This window comes from Xyrauchen texanus, chromosome 16, assembly GCF_025860055.1.
Source record: "Xyrauchen texanus isolate HMW12.3.18 chromosome 16, RBS_HiC_50CHRs, whole genome shotgun sequence".
Taxonomy (NCBI): Eukaryota; Metazoa; Chordata; class Actinopteri; order Cypriniformes; family Catostomidae; genus Xyrauchen; species Xyrauchen texanus.
Genome location: NC_068291.1, coordinates 9536426 through 9554103, shown reverse-complemented (window position 1 = coordinate 9554103; position 17678 = coordinate 9536426). Strand labels below are relative to the sequence as shown.

General features: G+C 38.1%; 1 pseudogene; it reads right to left on the bottom strand.

Annotated features, from left to right (window-relative positions):
• Window positions 1–6035: 6035 nt before the first annotated feature.
• The window catches only part of LOC127656595 (CAP-Gly domain-containing linker protein 4-like), a 50861-nt pseudogene continuing 39218 nt past the window's right edge, over window positions 6036–17678 (bottom strand).

Below are 17678 nucleotides of genomic sequence, written 5' to 3'. Positions count from 1 at the left end.
ACAAAAAAAAGGTATTCCTTCTATTCCTGGGTTTCGGCACCAGTGTAAAGCGGACCAAGGAAGGGACGTAAACAGACGTCAGCTTAAGGGGTAAGCTTTATTTTTTGTCACTTAATTTAATTTTCTTAACACACACACGTATTCTCTGCCGTGTTGTCAGGCTCTCTCAATGCTCTGTGGCTGCTGGCTTTTATCCGCTCTCCTCACGCTACTGCAATTAGAGACAGGTGTTAGACATAATTTAGCTCAGGTGTGAGCGCCCTTACCGCTTTTCTCTCCCGGACGGGCGCTTGACCACGCCTCCGCTGCCACAAGCACATTTTGAGTTTGCTATTCACAAGAAGCATCTGCTGACTTGGACCATGCCTTGCAAAAAAGAGATCTCAGAAGAACTACGATCAAGAAATGTTGATTTGCATAAAGCTGGTTACAAAGTTATCTCGAAGTTTATCTATCCACAGTTAGAAAAATTGTCTTTAAATGGAGATGATTTTGTACTGTGGCTACTCTCCCTAGAAGTGGCCTTCCAGCCAAGATGACTCAAAGGGCACAACGCAGAATGATCAGTGAGTTAAAAAAAATAACCCTAGAGTGACAGCTTGAAGGATTCATTCATTTGAACTGGTTAACATGTTCATGAATCTACTATACAGAAAACATTAAACAGGCATGGTATCCATGGCAGGACACCACAAAGGAAGCTGGTGCTTTCCAACAAAAACACTGCAGCACACCTGAAGTTTGCTAAAGACCACCTTAAAACTTCTCAATGCTATTGGTAAAATGTTTTGTGGACTGATGAAACTTAAGGTTGAATTGTTTGGGAAGAACAGGCAGCACTAAGTGTGGCGTAAAAACAGCACTGCATACTAACGTGAAAACATCACTGTATGTTTAAACACTGTCCCTTAACACTTACTTAGTTTAATCATTTAAATCATCACCATGACTTACACTATACATAAGTAATATTGGCATTATATTCATGATGTTAGCCAGAGGGGAACTGGCCCCCACAGTGAGTCTGGTTTCTCCCAAGGTTATATTTCTCCCATTAACCAACATCTTATGGAGTTTTGTGTTCCTTACCACAGTTGCCTTCGGCTTGCCCACTGGGGTTATAAATACAATTCACAATCGCATTTTAACTAATTACACAATGATGACTCATAGACATTACAGTTTTATCTTCTGTTAATGCCTGATCTTCTGTAAAGCTGCTTTGAAACTATGTGTGTTGTGAAAGGCACTACACAAATAAAAATGACTTGACTCTACTTACTTTTTCCACAGCTCTTTGAATATTTAATATGATGAGTTCAAGAACACAAAATCTTATAATTGTTTGTGTGTTGTTAGCATTGTGTTTGTCTATACTTGTGACTTTGATTAAGATGAGATCACATCTTATGACCATTTAATACAGAAAACCATTTAATTCCAAAGGGTTCACCTACTTTTTCTTGCCACTGTAACTACACAGAACAGGTTAGTAATTGATTTTATCACACTAAAATTATTTTTACATGCATATTGTATACATCTTGTGGCTATACCTTTGAAACAGTGAGTATTTTATAAACTGGTCCCATTCACTTGTAAGTATCTTTCTGGAACCAATTTTTTTTGTTTTGTTAAGAACAGGAGGAACAATTCAAAAGCAATTTTTGTGGCAATCAACATTATGCCACAAATGCTGTTGAGGAACCTTTAAGGCACCTCATGATTCAATTCAATTTGGATTCAGGGAGTCACAATCAGAGGCATTTCCAGCATTGAAGGACATCCGGGGCTTAGCCCAGACCATTTTATTTTCACACTAGCAACCACTTCTCTGTAGTCCAAAGCTGGTGAGAGGGTATTCTTTGAGTTTTTCTCTTGCTGGGCCTGTTTCTACAGTTCCTAAATCTTCCACTCTAGTACTATCCTCGACTAACTCATCCTCTCTCCTCCCTGAATCATCTGTGATGCAAAAGAACAGATACAGCACATAACTTATTGCAAATCAGCTTCAAACAACTAATTCATCAAGTGCTACATATGTCAAATTGTAGACCAATCCCATTGAAGAAAATGTATTGGGAAGAGCAGATCAGTGGGATTGCCCTAAGATCTATCATGATTCTTGAATTTTCATGTACATTACCATAAAGTCATCACAAAAGAGTTATATTATAGTGAGTAAAGTGAGGTAAAAATTATAATTGATATTTTTTGACATAAATAGTCAAAATGATGTATAAGATCCTAAATTAAAGCAATACATGAATAACTTTAGTCTAAGTTCATTGACACACCATGGCATCGAACTGTATATAATTCTCATCATCTCTATGAGAATAATTCATCTGTCAAAATCCTTTCATTAGGAGCATTAGGAGCATTGGGATAAACAATGCTTCACTTTTAACTTTCTCTAAAGTAAAGTGACTGATTAATTGTTACCAGTTTCCATGCCTGATTCTGGCACAGCTGCTGCTGCTGGCTCCTCAGTCTGTTGCTCATATTTGCTACACTCTACAAAACCATTTAATCAAATCAAAGTGTATATTTACTACAAACTAATATCACAAAACAAGTCACACATACATTTTATGCTAATGCTTATTGGTTATCCTTAGCGAAAACAACACCTGATAAACAAGAAAAGTAGAGAGGCGGATGCGCTAACAATGAGCTACCAAGTCATATCAATCTACACAAGGAGGTTAGAGGCTAGGTTTAGCCTACTGTGGGTGAAAGCCAGCTAGATGATGATCTTCAGACTTTAAGGACAAAAACAAATGTGAATTCTTACCCACTGACTTCTTTCGGAAAAATCCCCAAAGCCTCATTTGTTCATTTTTGCTTTCTTTCCTGCTAACTGCTGTTAACTCGCACTAAGTAACGTTAGTTGATGTCAACGACTGTGCAAGCTCAGGGCTGAATGACATAATTGTTAAGAATCGTTACCCGCTTCCTCTTATGTCATCTGGCTTCGAGATTTTGCAGGGAGCCAAGTTTTTTACCAAGTTGGACCTTCGTAACGCTTACCATCTCGTACGCATTAGGGAGGGGGACGAGTGGAAGACGGCGTTTAACACTCTGTTAGGACACTTTGAATATCGGGTTCTTCCGTTCGGCCTCGTAAACGCCCCAGCTGTCTTTCAGGCACTGATTAATGACGTCCTGAGAGACATGCTGAACATTTTTGTTTTCGTTTACCTCGACGATATCCTGATTTTTTCGCCGTCACTTCAAGACACTCCTGCACCACGCGCCTGCCCTAGACACCTTCTTTTCGTCCCCGTCCCTACTCGCCTGGCCGTTCTTCAGTGGGGCCACTCAGCCAAGTTGGCTGGTCACCCCGGCGTTCGGGGCACGCTTGCTTCCATCCGGCAGCGTTTTTGGTGGCCCACTCGGGAACGTGACACGCGTCGTTTCGTGGCTGCTTGCTCCGCAGACTAAGTCTGGGAACTCTCCTCCTGCCGGACTTCTCAGACCTCTTCCTATCCCCTCTCGACCATGGTCACACATCGCCTTAGACTTTATCACCGGTCTTCCTTCGTCAGCGGGCAAGACCGTTATTCTCACGGTCATCGACCGGTTCTCTAAGGCAGCCCATTTTATTCCCCTCGCCAAGCTTCCCTCCGCCAAGGAGATGGCAGAAATTATCGTCGAGAATGTTTTCAGAATTCATGGCCTCCCATCCAACATCGTCTTGGACAGAGGTCCGCAGTTCACGTCTCAATTTTGGAGGGAATTTTGCCGTTTGATTGGTGCTTCCGTCAGTCTCTCGTCCGGCTTCCACCCTCAGTCTAACGGTCAAGCCGAACGGGCCAATCAGACTGTTGGTCGCATCTTGCGCAGTCTTTCGTTCCGTAACCCTGCGTCCTGGGCCGAGCACCTCCCCTGGGCAGAGTACGCCCACAACTCGTTGCCTTCGTCGGCCACCGGTCTGTCTCCTTTTCAGAGTAGCCTTGGGTACCAACCCCCGCTGTTCTCATCTCAACTCGCCGATTCCTGTGTTCCGTCCACCCAGGCTTTTGTCCAACATTGTGAGCGCACCTGGAGGGGCGTGCGGTCTGCTCTTTGCCGCTATAGGGACCAGACTGTGAGAGCTGCTAACAAGCGTAGAACTAAAAGCCCTAGATATTGCCGCGGCCAGAAGGTATGGCTCTCCACGCTCAACCTCCCCTTAAATCCGCCTCAGTAAATTGACCCGCGCTTCATCGGTCCGTTCAGTATCTCTCAAATCATTAGCCCTGTTGCGGTGCGACTCCTTCTTCCCCGCCACCTTCGGCGTGTCCACCCGGTCTTCCATGTCTCTTGTGTTAAACCCACCGTGCGCTCTTCCACTCGTCCTGTTTCCCCCCCTATTTTGGTTGAGGGCGCTCCTATCTACAGGGTCCGCAGGATCCTGGATATGCGTTCTCGGGGTCGTGGGCATCAGTTTCTGGTAGACTGGGAGGGATACGGGCCCGAGGAGAGAAGTTGGGTTCCCTCTCGGGACGTGCTGGACTGCTCGCTCATCGATGACTTCCTCCGGAGCCGCCAGAGTTCCTCCTCGGAAGGGGGTACTGTTATGTCTTATCTTTGTTTTGTCATGGTATGTCTTGTCCCTGTTCTTTCTCTTTTCTCTGTCGCCCTCTGCTGCCCTCTTTGGTCATTTCTCCTTTCCCTCTTTTCTCCTCCTCCAGCTGTTCCTTATCTCCCCTGAATACTTCACTAATTCTCTTCCCACCTGTTCCCGTTTTCCTCTGATTAGCTCTCTACTTCTTTCTCTGTTCTTGCTGCTTCCTTTGTCGGATTCTCACTAGAGTTTCTCCCATAAAGGAATACAAGCACTGTCTCGTTTGTCGCTGTCCAAGTCCTGTCCTGTAGGCATCCGCCTGGCTTTACTACCTGTTCCCATCTAAACTACCCATTATTTGTATTCTGTCCAGCTCGCCAGACGCAGCGAGAGGAGCTGGATACAGCTAAGTGTTTTCTCTCGACCCTAGCCCTCCCTGGGGAGACCAGCAGCCAGTCGCCGCTCACTGCTACCCCCGGCCGCTACTTTGTGATGCCTACTGAAGTTCTCTAGGAAGTCTTCTGTTTGCATCGCCCTCTCTGGGGGTTGTTTATGTTCGCTGTCATTCTCTTAAGGAGAACATTTGTGTTTTTCATTATTGCTTCCTGAACTGACATTAAAAGACTCTTTTGTTATATCGCTTTTGGGTCCTCACTTACCATTGCAACAAATACAGTACTTTTATGGTGTTGTTTTGTTCTTTTTGGAGCTTGGCAGATGTGGTCAAAACAAACTGTCTTCTTTAAACATTCTATGTGTTTCACAGACAAATTAACAACATTTGAGATTAGAATGACCAGCACCAGAATCTGATTCTAAAATGATGCTCAAAGTATCTAAAGTATTTCAGGAATGGTATAGGGGCGCAGATCCTTGGCAAGTGAACATGGTTCAGTGCAAAAGTCTGTGTGAAGATTCTGAATAAAAGCTGTATTAAAATGCCTACTCTGATCTGACAATAGAAACATTATTTTGTGTAAATTAAATACCACATCAGAGTCAACTTAAATTTTGTTACTTTCAATCAGCACAATTTTTTTCTGTGACTGTTGTTTGCACAGTGTAAGCTCATCTTTCATGGAGTATGCCCCTACAGATGCAGTTTTTGCACTGCTGCACACTGCATCACACTTATTTTCAGTGGTTTGTTATGCGTATGCCTTTTCAACAGATTTATGAATTATAAATTATTTAAAACAAAATTGAAACATGAGAAAAAAGGTTGATGCAGTCAACTGTTCTTTACCCAACCCTGAATATCTAGCCTATTTACTGATAAATTATTACATTTTTTGGCATTTTTGCAGAAAGTAGAAAGAGCACAGGAAATGGTGGGAAGGGGTCATGAAATGACAAGAGATGACTCGAGCCTACATAACCCACATGAGCACAAAGGCTCAATGTGTCAGAGAATCTGGCTCATCTCGAAGTCACGGCAACAAAGAGAAATTCTTTCCTTTATAAGGGTATATGCACGTTAACGTCATTCCCACCTGCTGACTTGACCTTTCTGTCTTGGTTCTCTCTGCATGGCGATGGCTGAGGAAGTGCTTAGTGTGTGTCGAATTCCTTAATAAAACAAGCACACAACCACACATAAGTGAAAAATGACCACATATCTAAAATAATTACATTTATTTTATATGGCAGAACAAAGGAAATGTCTAAAACCTTTCTAGTATTAAAAGATCTGACAGAAGAGAATTAATCAGACAGCAGATGTGTGGGAAGTCTCACCTGTGAAGGAATAGTTCATCCTAGAGGAGGACAGTTCTGACAGACAGTCCACTGAGCCATGAATCCAGCTAGTTAAAACAGAGAATGTTCAATATTACTTATTTCGCTGGACTTTTACAACAGACATTCTGCCAGAAAACTGCCAAGGCACATTATTTTACCCTTGCGTATACCGCGTTAGCAGTCAAACTGCAAATTTATCAATTTCTATGTAGTGACAGCCACAGGGCTTTATTTGACAGTCACTTGTCAAAACTGTCACAAACAATCTGACAAGAACATACTGTATGCAGAAAGAATTAAATTGGAAACATTTTCATGATAGGATAGAGAAAACTGAATAATTCTCAAATGGACAGGTAAAGAAATCTATCAATTCTACATGCTCATTCTACTTCTATATTGTTTTGTATTTCTGATTGATACAGACAACAACAAAAAAAGACAGAAAAAAGGAAATAGGGAATGGAGTCATTTCATCCATAGACTAATTGATTTTTAATGATAACTTTAAATATAGACTGTGAGCTGCTGAAGCCATCAGTCTGCATTATTAAAACGTAATAATAATACAAATATTGTGTTTAATAGCACAATTCCTGGTAAAGAACTACACTACCCATGTTGCTGAAAAGAAAAGATCCATCAATCAGTGTATCAATCCAAAAAATGCTCTGCAGTGATCGGCTACTTCCATGACACATTGCAAATGACACAACGGAGTCGGTCTCCTTACACTCCATTTAAACTATATTTTTTATAAACCATTTTAAATCAATAGCTTCAGATTTTTCCATTGTTTTTAATTTGATTGCATCATTCGCAAAGCTTCGTTGTATTGTAGTTTATGCCCTTTTTAAAACATCAAGTACACGGTCTTATAATTTTGTCTTTTTGTGTTATTTTCAAATACTTTTTACCTCAAATCAAAGTTTGCAATGTCGTGTTCCACTTTGGAACTGGTTGGTTTGGTTCATGGCTTAGAACTATTTTATGAAGGATTTTTTGAAATCCCTATAGAAACAAAAATTATGTGAATAATACTTCCGAAACTAAGATGACTGGAATACTGGACTGGCAATGTTGCACTTTATGTTTACTTAATGTTTGTGAAAAGTGGGGATGAATGGAGCCAGACCTGAATGTGAGTTTACAGTCATTTCAACACCGCTGGCACCCACTTTCAAGTTTAAAGCTGAAGTGTGTAACTTTTTTTCATCTTAAAATAGTTTCTTCTATTCCAGCTTAAAGGAATAGTTCACCCAAAAATGAAAATTCTCTCAGGACTGACTTACCTTTAAGCCATCCCAGATGTGTTTGACTTTACTACTTCAGAACTGAAGTGAAGAGTTTTTATAAGCACATTTCAGCTCTTTTTATCCATACAATGTAAGGTAATGGGTGGCATTGGACTGCTGGCTAATTGACGGTCCAAAAGGCATATTTAGGCAGCATAAAAGTAATCCACATGATTCCAGTTGATCAATGTATGTCTTTTGAAGCAAACCGATAGGTTGGTGTAAGAAACAAATTGATAATTAAGTTTTTACCATTAAATCGTTGCTTTGAATTTTGATTCAATATTACAAACACAAATATTTATTCTCTGAAACAACTTGCACAGGTGAATTGTGCACAATAGACCAGTTTTGCTGTGTACTGTACTAACTGTATATGGTTGAAACGACAATAAAAACCACTTGACTTGACTTGAACGTGTATTAAAAACATAAATATGGTCAATATTGATTTCATGTCGAAAAGAATGATATACAAAAAAGATTGATACATATAATTTGCCTCATTTATATTACCAAAGGGCATATAAGATGGGGCTGGCAGCCAATTTTATTTAGAAGTACTAATCAGTCTCTGACAGATAAGTGGGTAAAAAGTGTTTAGAGAGCGTCATGCAGTGGTTAGGTGGGCTCTCCATTGGTTTAGCTGGCAGTGTGTCTGTGGCTGCCCTGAGGGTTAATTAAGAAGAGAGAATGAAAATAGCTTCTAGAACAATCTGCTTATCAGTCAGCAGAGCTGTTTTTACAATGGGAATGAGAGGAAGAGAGGCATATGGGATAGGTGAATGGTTCTGAATTAAGAATATATGGTCTATGACAAATGGAAAAAGATAAGAACATTGATAATTTGTAGAATAACCTGCAAGGAAATAAAAGCAGTTAAAGTACAATAGGACAAATGGAGGACCACTGGCAATGGGAAAGATTAAATGGAAGAGTTAATTAAAAGTAAATCAATAAATCATAAAATCATAAAATAAAATGAGGTTTGTTTATTAAAAGTAGAAAAGATGTAACATTTGAATGAATTATTATATTTCATGTAGTATCTCAATTAATGTATAGTCATGAAGCTGCATACGTAAAAAATTAAAAAACAAAGATTGGTGCTTAAAGTAGTTTTAGATTAAGTAGTTTTAGATTAAGTATAGCATGTCACACCTCAGGAAATGTTAACAAGAAAAATAAAGTAGCTGACATATCAGTTTCCAAAATGATTCCATGTTTACAACCCATAAACTGAAAAACATATGAGTGGTACTTGCCCATGTAAAACTCACCATCACAATGTTAGGGTCATTGGGATGCATTTGCTGGGGAGTTCTGTGTGGTTGCTAGATGACTGCTTACTGGCTCAAAAGAAAAGAGCCCACCCTTAATCTATACAATATTGCCTCAGCAACAACCACTCAAAAGATAAATTATACAGTTTAAAAACTGTTTCATACATAAAATAAAATGAGTGTATAGCAGAATCTTATTTGAGACGCCATCATGATTGTTAAATGATCGATCATTTTAAATGTCTTTTGAGGCCAAAAGGCAGGCCGATAACTTTCTTTGGCAGCCATTATTTGCCTCATGCAGAAAAAGACATGCAAATGTCAATGCACAATCTTATTAATGCTTTTGTGCAGAAAGGTTGGAATGTCTGTCCACCAATCAAAGACACAGGCAGCTAGAAATAATTGTGCTAAAAGTCAGCAAGATACCAGAAATAAGACTAGGTCAAGATGCGGTTAAGAATGCAAATCCTGCATGACACACTTGCCTCTGAACTTGTGAGGGAGGAGCAAAGACTCCATGTTTCTGTGAACAGCTGAAGTATCGCACACCTCCAACAGATCCGTCATTCTTTCCGCTTGGCTTGTCCAACTCAATCCCCAACCAAAAGCCTGTGGGGCACACACAGTGTACAGACAGACACATTTTGAAAAATGTAGTGATTAGATTGCCGACCTAAGCTTGGGTAAACAATCTCCAATCTGTCATCTCTCTGCACACTCATAGCCTAAAAAACGAATACCAAATCCTGTGATTTGAGTAATTCATTTATTCCTTCCAAAAGCTTTGTAATGCTTTGTAATGCAAGGACAAAGAAGCACACAGTTTCTTTTCGGTAAACAATGTGCACAGCACGAGGTGAACGTTGTCCAGTGAATCAACGAAATGGCAGATGAAGAGGTAAATTGAAAAGGAAAATCTATTTCATCTCAAGGTTTTCAGTACCTCATCAATAAAAAAAAGTAAGAGGAGGAGATCCAAGATCTCTCTTAAATGTGGATGGCAAGTATTTTTGTTGAATCTTTTCTTCCTGCAGAACTGAGGGCACTGGAGTTCAGTTCTTGCCCAGGAATAAACTTTAAAACCGCAACATGCATGCAGCAAATTACCAGACCGATGTTCAAGAGGCTTTGAACGTTTGAAGTTGACTTGGAATATTGTGCATGAATCATATGGACGACTTTGATACATTATACTATTTTGTTATTGTTTCTGGAGCTTGACAGGGCCAGAAACCATTATCTTTTATTCTATGGAGAAAAAAAAAGCTCTTTGGACAATACATTTATGCCTTTTTGTTATGCAGATGCTTTTATCTAAAGTAACTTTCAGTGCATTTAAAGTGTACGTTTATGGGTATATGTGTTCCTTGGGAATCTAACCCATGACCTTGTCATTGCTAGCACTTATGAATACAACCAGACCTGTGGCGTACTTTTTGGGTGAACTCTTCCATTAAACATCAGTAAGCACAGGGGTCAACGTAGTAACGGTTCCATCAAGCGAATTATCTTTACACGGCATACAGCTGAAAAGTGCAGCAGAGTGGTGGACATAAAATCCAAGCAGAATGACAGAACAATTATGTATTAAGTAAATTTAAGTGGCTGGCCTTCTACTCACTTAGAACATTTTTCTATCCATTGTTATAAAAGGCATCTCAGAACATTTATGCTGCTACTGAAATATGGCTTTAATTCATTCAGAGTTTACAGAAAGGAAAGAGATCTGAGAACATTAACAACGGAACAGCCATTGAATTTCTATAAATGTGCAATTAACCTTGACCAGCGCCATCATTTTTAGAGTCATCGTAAACTGCGGGAGGGTGTTAGCAAGGCAGGCGGTTTTACAAGTGTCATACCTGGTGCGAAATGTTTTGCAATAAAATCGGACAACTCTTGCCCTCTGTTCTACCACCAGTACACGCTAACCCAAAGCACCACTAGGCTTTCATGTGCAATGCTGCTTGCTGAAGGGGTTCTGCTGTGAGTGATCCCTGATAATAGAAGTATACTTCATAATGGATGTCAAAAATCAACTATTAGAATAAGAATTTACTATAAGAATGAAAATGTATTCCTCTCTGTTATTAATCCATGTCTAAAAAACAGACTCAATGAGATCATTACTATCATCACATAGCGAATAGTACATTCAAGATATATACATACTTTAAACAACCGTGAGTTCTGGTACTCTAATCTGGACTCTAAAGTGGAGTTCCAAGAGTGCTCTGCCCAGTTACAAGGAATCCCTTAGTTAAGACTCTTTAGTTATAACTGTAAGGGTTTTCTTAACTTTAGGGGTTTCTTGCATCGGCTGCTGATAATTTTCCAATACAATTAATTATTTGGCAAAAATTCACATAATAAACAGGATAGCGTACAGTCAGTCAATAAAATTGCTAAATAAGGGTAATACAAATCCTGATACACTGACAGGTTTTATTTTGAGATTTGTTGACTGTACATTAACACTTTTATATACAATGCAGAAAATGACTGAAAAACTATATCTAATTTGCCCATAATTGGAGGTAAAATTTAGACTTTTACACAGGGTGTACCATAATGTGGGGTGGCGGTGAGGGAGCGGGAGGGAGGAGGGGTGGATCTGGTGCCGGGAGGGGTCCGTCCCTTCTATGGGCACAGCAGCGGTCTTTGCCGTGGGCATGGAGGTCGCCTGGAGAGAGTTTCTCTGGAATCCAGGAAGTGGAGCAATTGTGTGAAAGAAGACCTGTGAAGAAAGAAGAGAAACTAGCTGACAATCAGAAAGTTTCCAAATACTTTTGTCTTCATTTAGATTTTGTAATATGTCGTTTCATCATTTAAAAACGAAACTTTGAAAACTTGAATATAAATAAACTTGAAATGTTTTGCTTAAAGTTTACCTGTGCTTTTTTCTTTAAAATAAAGGCCACTTGGTTTGATATTTTATAATACAAATACTTTAAGTATGGCTTAAGTGTCTAAATACTTTTTGGGGCAACCATATACATTTACAATTTACAGTTTATATAAATACAATATACTGTGTATTTAAATAAATAGTGGGGCTGCATATATGGAGGACAAATGTGGTATGTGACAAATTATTGGATTTTGTGATAAGTGATGTGATAATTCTATAATGATATCATCGTAGCAGGGGGAACATAAGAACCCAACCAGCCAAATGTACTGAAATTTATTGGAAACTGTAGTGGACTGTCTATCCCAGAGATCACAAACATAGTGGTCTTATGATCCAAATTGTATATGGAGAGTGCATAATACATATGGTTTTACCATTAGTTACACAGCAACAAATGTGAAACTTCCACCATTTGAGTTGGAAGTAGTTTAAGGAGATTTTAGTCTCCGCTTTCAAATTATGTCAATTTAATAAATTAAAAAAAATGTTTTTATGCTCTTTAATGCGATGTGTGACAGATCACTATAGCTGCCCATTCAAACGATGCACAAACTTGGCAAAGCACTTATAGTGCAAAAAACAAAACATGAACATCAGAGATTATGTTGAAAGATACAGTACAATTTACTGAAATGTGTAACTTTTCATGTCAAGTCTATTTTATTTGTATAGCGCCTTTCACAACACACATCGTTTCAAAGCAGTCTCTTAATGTTCAAATGACCATGTAGAATATGGATGGGTAATATCTTGTGCCTTTGCACATTGCTCTCACATGCACGCGCATGCACATACAAATGCACACACACATGCACACACAAAGTTCTCTGCTATTAGTGTCACCATAAACAAAAATTTGAAAAGTATAAAAAATAATTTGATAAATCATGCAATATGCTAATCATGATATATACATTTGCAATATTTTGATAAATGCAAAATATCGTGCACCCTTAAAGTTCAATTTGTCACAGTCAAAACCACAAAATGTACTTCTAAAAGACTATTATAAAGTTTAATGTGAAAATAAATAGGATTTGGTTAATGTACAATATGAATGTGTCTTCATAACTGTAACCCATGGATATGTTAATAGAACTTCTTCAAAGTAGAACCATATAAAATTTTTATGAGAAACAAACGAGGCTGAGGAATAGACTTACAGTCTTCTTCAACGGTATGCACTGTGTATAGCTATATAAAGTTCCTAGATCAGGTCTAATTTTCACATTTCATGTCTTCTAAAAACAATTTAGCATTTATTTTATTTCAATATTTAATCAGCGGAACAATCCAAAACACTTTAGTAGTATGTATTATGTACGTTGTGACAAAAAATGATTTATGGCCCTGATTTAAGGTTTAATTGCTGTACATTTGACCTTTCCCTCCGCCCCCCTCCCCTCCCCTCCCCTCCCTCCGGCAGTTGTAGGCTACATGCTGTGATATGGCGTGTCTGTTCTGATACCCCCATCGGTGTATTTAAAAGAGTAGAAAGATTATTAATCTTTAATGGAAAACTGAGATGACAAAAAAAGTAGTATTACGTTTAAAATGTGTTTAAATGATGTCTTTATTGGGGTTTAATGCTTGGTGAAAAACTGTTTTGTTTTTTAAACTTTTGACAAAGAGAAGAAAATGTGTTTTTAAACATTACGTTGTCTAACACATCTCTAGCAATGTCACTTTAAAGATGCTGAACAAAACATAAAATGTATTTAAAAATTGTATTTCAACAAAGAGCATTTTAAATAGCATAAATTGTAAAATGCAGCACAAAATCTACCATTTAAAATCCTTTCATGAACTCATTCAGCGATAAGTGATGTAAGTAAGACGATGTTTAACATTAACCTAGCAAACAGGATACATTTTCTAAAAACATAATATATAATTTTAACTATATAAGACAGAAATCTTACACGACTCCATTTAAAGTCCTTTCACGATCTCGATCCAAAATGACAATGGCGTAAGATCAGTTGACAAGCCCCTCCGCGGGGTGGGGCTTAACTCCTCCTAATCTTAGGAAGTGTTTTAAAGTATTATTTAAAGGTTTAAATGTATTTAACGAAAACTTTGACATTTTGTTTTAAAAAACGTATCAAGTTGGCAAATACAACAAAGGCACTCTAAAATTATAAAAACTTTAACAACATTCACTAGAAAATACAGTACTTTGGTAAACAGGTTTATTTTATATATAATTCTGACGAAATATCTTTAATACAAAAGTTTGTTACATTTTTTTATTTTTTTATTTTTTAACCATGAGATTCTAAAACAGTGGATATTGAATGATATTATTTTATTTTACGCAAACAGACGATACTGGCAGAGCAAACTCATTTAGACGGACACTTTAAAATAACGAATAAATGATTAACAAGTGTTATTTACTTTTACCAGAGACTAAAACGTATTTTAAACCAAATAGTATGAGTTTTCATTGAAATAGTATGCATTATAAATTGTAACTTTAACACGTGTTGTATTGCATTTTTTCCAATCAAAACTATTTGAGAGCATCGAAATTGATAAGGCCTTTTTTGATCCAGGTTTTTAGGCGCTGAGCAGCGGGGGATTCGTTTTCATGCGGTGTGATAGCCTAATTGTATGATTCAGACATAAAGGCTGACGATCGACAGATGTTTTGTGGCGGGATGTGTAGTGAACACGCCAAGAGTTCAAGTGTCAATTTAAATCTTTGATCTCTTAATTTTTCACAACGGGTGTTTTGGTATAGTCTATCGACAGTCCTTTTAAATGATTCAGGCACAGATTAAACTATCAAACATCCCAATGTTGCATTATTCAGTTCTAAAAGAGATTTTAACTAAACATATTAATATTGTAAATTAATGGGTCCTTTCTTCACGCGCAACCGCCTACTAAAAACAAGCTAATAGGCCTACATTCAATAATATTATAATAAAAACAGCCGCTGAGTTAAATCACTAGACAGAAAGATGTGCGGTCGTTTAAATGTATGAAAACAAAATGAGATCAATTGTTGTCTAAGAAAAGTGTATTTTTCTGTTGAGAATTATATAAAAGAGACATTAATAAAACTTTTTTTTTTATATACGTCATTTTGAACTTTTGAAAGTTTTAAACTTTTCTATACCTCATTTTGAGTTTGTCGCGATGCTTCATGAACCTAGATTTAAACAGAAGATGGCGCCAGATAGCTGTTGTGTGATTGTGAAACTTTGTGACAAAAAATTATATATGACCTATGCTTTATGACTTAATTGCAGTACCTTTGAACTTTTAATTCCTGCCCCCCTTACCCTCCCTCCCTCCTCCCCAACCCCTCCCTCCGGCAGTGAGTGAGTGAAGGTCTTCTTATGGGGAGAACTCAGCCTATTTAAACAGACTTTAAGTGTGTGTGGTCATCATTTACAGCTGAACCAGACGGACGTATCTGTAGAACACGGGTGATTGCACTTTAAAATGGCGTTTATTTTCAGAAGTATGTGATTTTTTAAATATTGATGTTTTACATTTTGGTACCTTGATTTTTAACAGGCGTTTAAATCATTTTTATTTGTACGTAATTCAGCCCCTATCAACGATTATGAAAACCTGGATTGCATCGATGAACTGCGTAAGTTTACATAAAGATCATTTTTATGTATTTATATATTAGAATTGCTTAGTACTGATGTGAATATTTTCTATTTATTTTTCAGACCCTGAACTGTTAATTAATGAAACAACGGGTCAGAGCAAATCTGTCAACAGATGTGTACTGCAAGGTATGTATACATTATTTGTGTTCTATTTTGATTATGCAATATTGATAAAACAAAAATGTATTTTCTGTGTTTGTAGATATTTCAAACGTCGACTTGTCAACGCTTGTCTCACAACCGAGGTTTGCTACACCCAAACCGAAGACATCACTGTCACTCAGTTCACGGAGACGCAACAAACCCGTTAGTCCAATTCCGAGGATTTCACGAAGCCCTCGATTACATGTTGTACCCCCAGCTGGAAACGGTGCAAGACACTATTTTGGAGAAAAAAAACATCGGTCTTCATCAGGAGAAAGGAGAAGCGATCAAACAACTTCACGTCAAATACCTTCTGTGTTAAACGAATCAGTTGGTGAGTACGATTTACACTAACATCATTAAAAATGGTAACCCCTTGCTAATACACATATTCTCATTCTTTATATAGATTTGTACGCTACCAGTTTACAAATTGACGAAGACCCCACAGCAATCTTCAATAATGATGCGTTCGTGAGGGAGTGGGACGCTCTTAACCAACCCATACTTCCAGACAACACCGATATTGCTGTCTCATCACACGGCGGGGCTGTGGTGTCAGAGGAGGAGGTGCTGCTAAACGACGCGGAGGATGTGATTTCGTTTATTGATGCTGTATCGGATTGTACGGAGGACGATGCGAATAATCAGGAGTGTGTGGAAGAGACAGTTATCGAAGCGGATGAAAATCTACCATCAAATCAACAGAACTTTTCCCATGATTTGTTGATGGAATTGCATGAACAGAATCGATTGGCGGACGAGAAGCTGGACATTATTTCAGAGAATGTCAAACGTCTTTGTGACTGCTTCCACATGGTGATGACAAACTCAGAAGAACAAGGAAGTCTTATACGGCTTATTCTCGATCGAGTTGGTGCCAATCGCGAGATGTTGAATAAAATTGAAAAGATTCTCCAGGACGAATTCCGAGAAAGCCAGCTCATGGTAAATATATTGACTAACATCAATAACGCTGTCATCGAACATATAAAATAACTAATTGTGTTTATGATTGATTTGTGTTAAAAGGGTGTTGTTGTTTTGTAGCTGGTATGTGTATAATTGTGTTTATGATTGATTTGTGTTAAAAGGGTGTTGTTATTTTGTATTATTTAGGCTACCTGTGCTTTTTTTGTAGTTGGTGTATGTGTATAATCTGTGGAAAATAAAACTGAATTGAAAAAAGTTTTCAATATGACGAGTAAAAGAACACATTCAGACGATGAATTGCTTAATTGTCAACCAGACTTTGAACAAAATCCTTCTGCAAGAACTAGATACGATCATTTGTCAAATATTGAACAGCTACAAAGCATAATCGATCAACAGATAGATGTTTTAGGTCCTGCCTATTTGGATTTAAATGCTAGATTAGAGGGTATTCTTCAAACACAGAGAAGATGTCTAAATTATTATAATGGTAATAAAGAATGTGAGATGTTAAATCAGTCACTAGAACCATCATCACACAGTTCATCCTCATTAATATCAGGCCCCTCGTGCTCTAAAGTACGCAAACGATTAGAAGACATGATCCAAAAATATAATGACAAACTGGGGGTCTCACGACCTAACCTTTGTGAAAGATTAGAAGCAATGATAAGAAAGCACGAGGATGCTAATAATGAGGATGAGCTGATTGTTGATGCAGTACAGACTGGTGGTGTAAGCAATATTTCATCAGACACAAATGACCCCCATGTAGGTTTAAGTCAGAATAATATTGAAACATTGGTTAGAAACGGAGGTGTTGTAAATTATTTCACAATTGTACCAAGACCGCGTTTCAATGGCATAGAGATACACAGGGCTCTAAATTTAAGGGATTTAATATCTACAGACCTTGCTGAATACAGTACATCTGTGCACAATGCATTGTCAGAGATGGTGTCATTTTCCAGACAGATGGGCGGTGAATCCAGTTTTATTAATATTTCACTGAGAGGCCCCAGTCTGAAATCTGATGTAAACTGTGTATTATCACCTAGCAATGGCTATAACGAATGCATTTTTGTTGAACAATTTGAAAAAATTATGCAGAGCAATGCGAAAGTGATGGCCGACGACAGTTTGCAGTTACACGCATCCATAGCCAGAAGTAGGAACGGT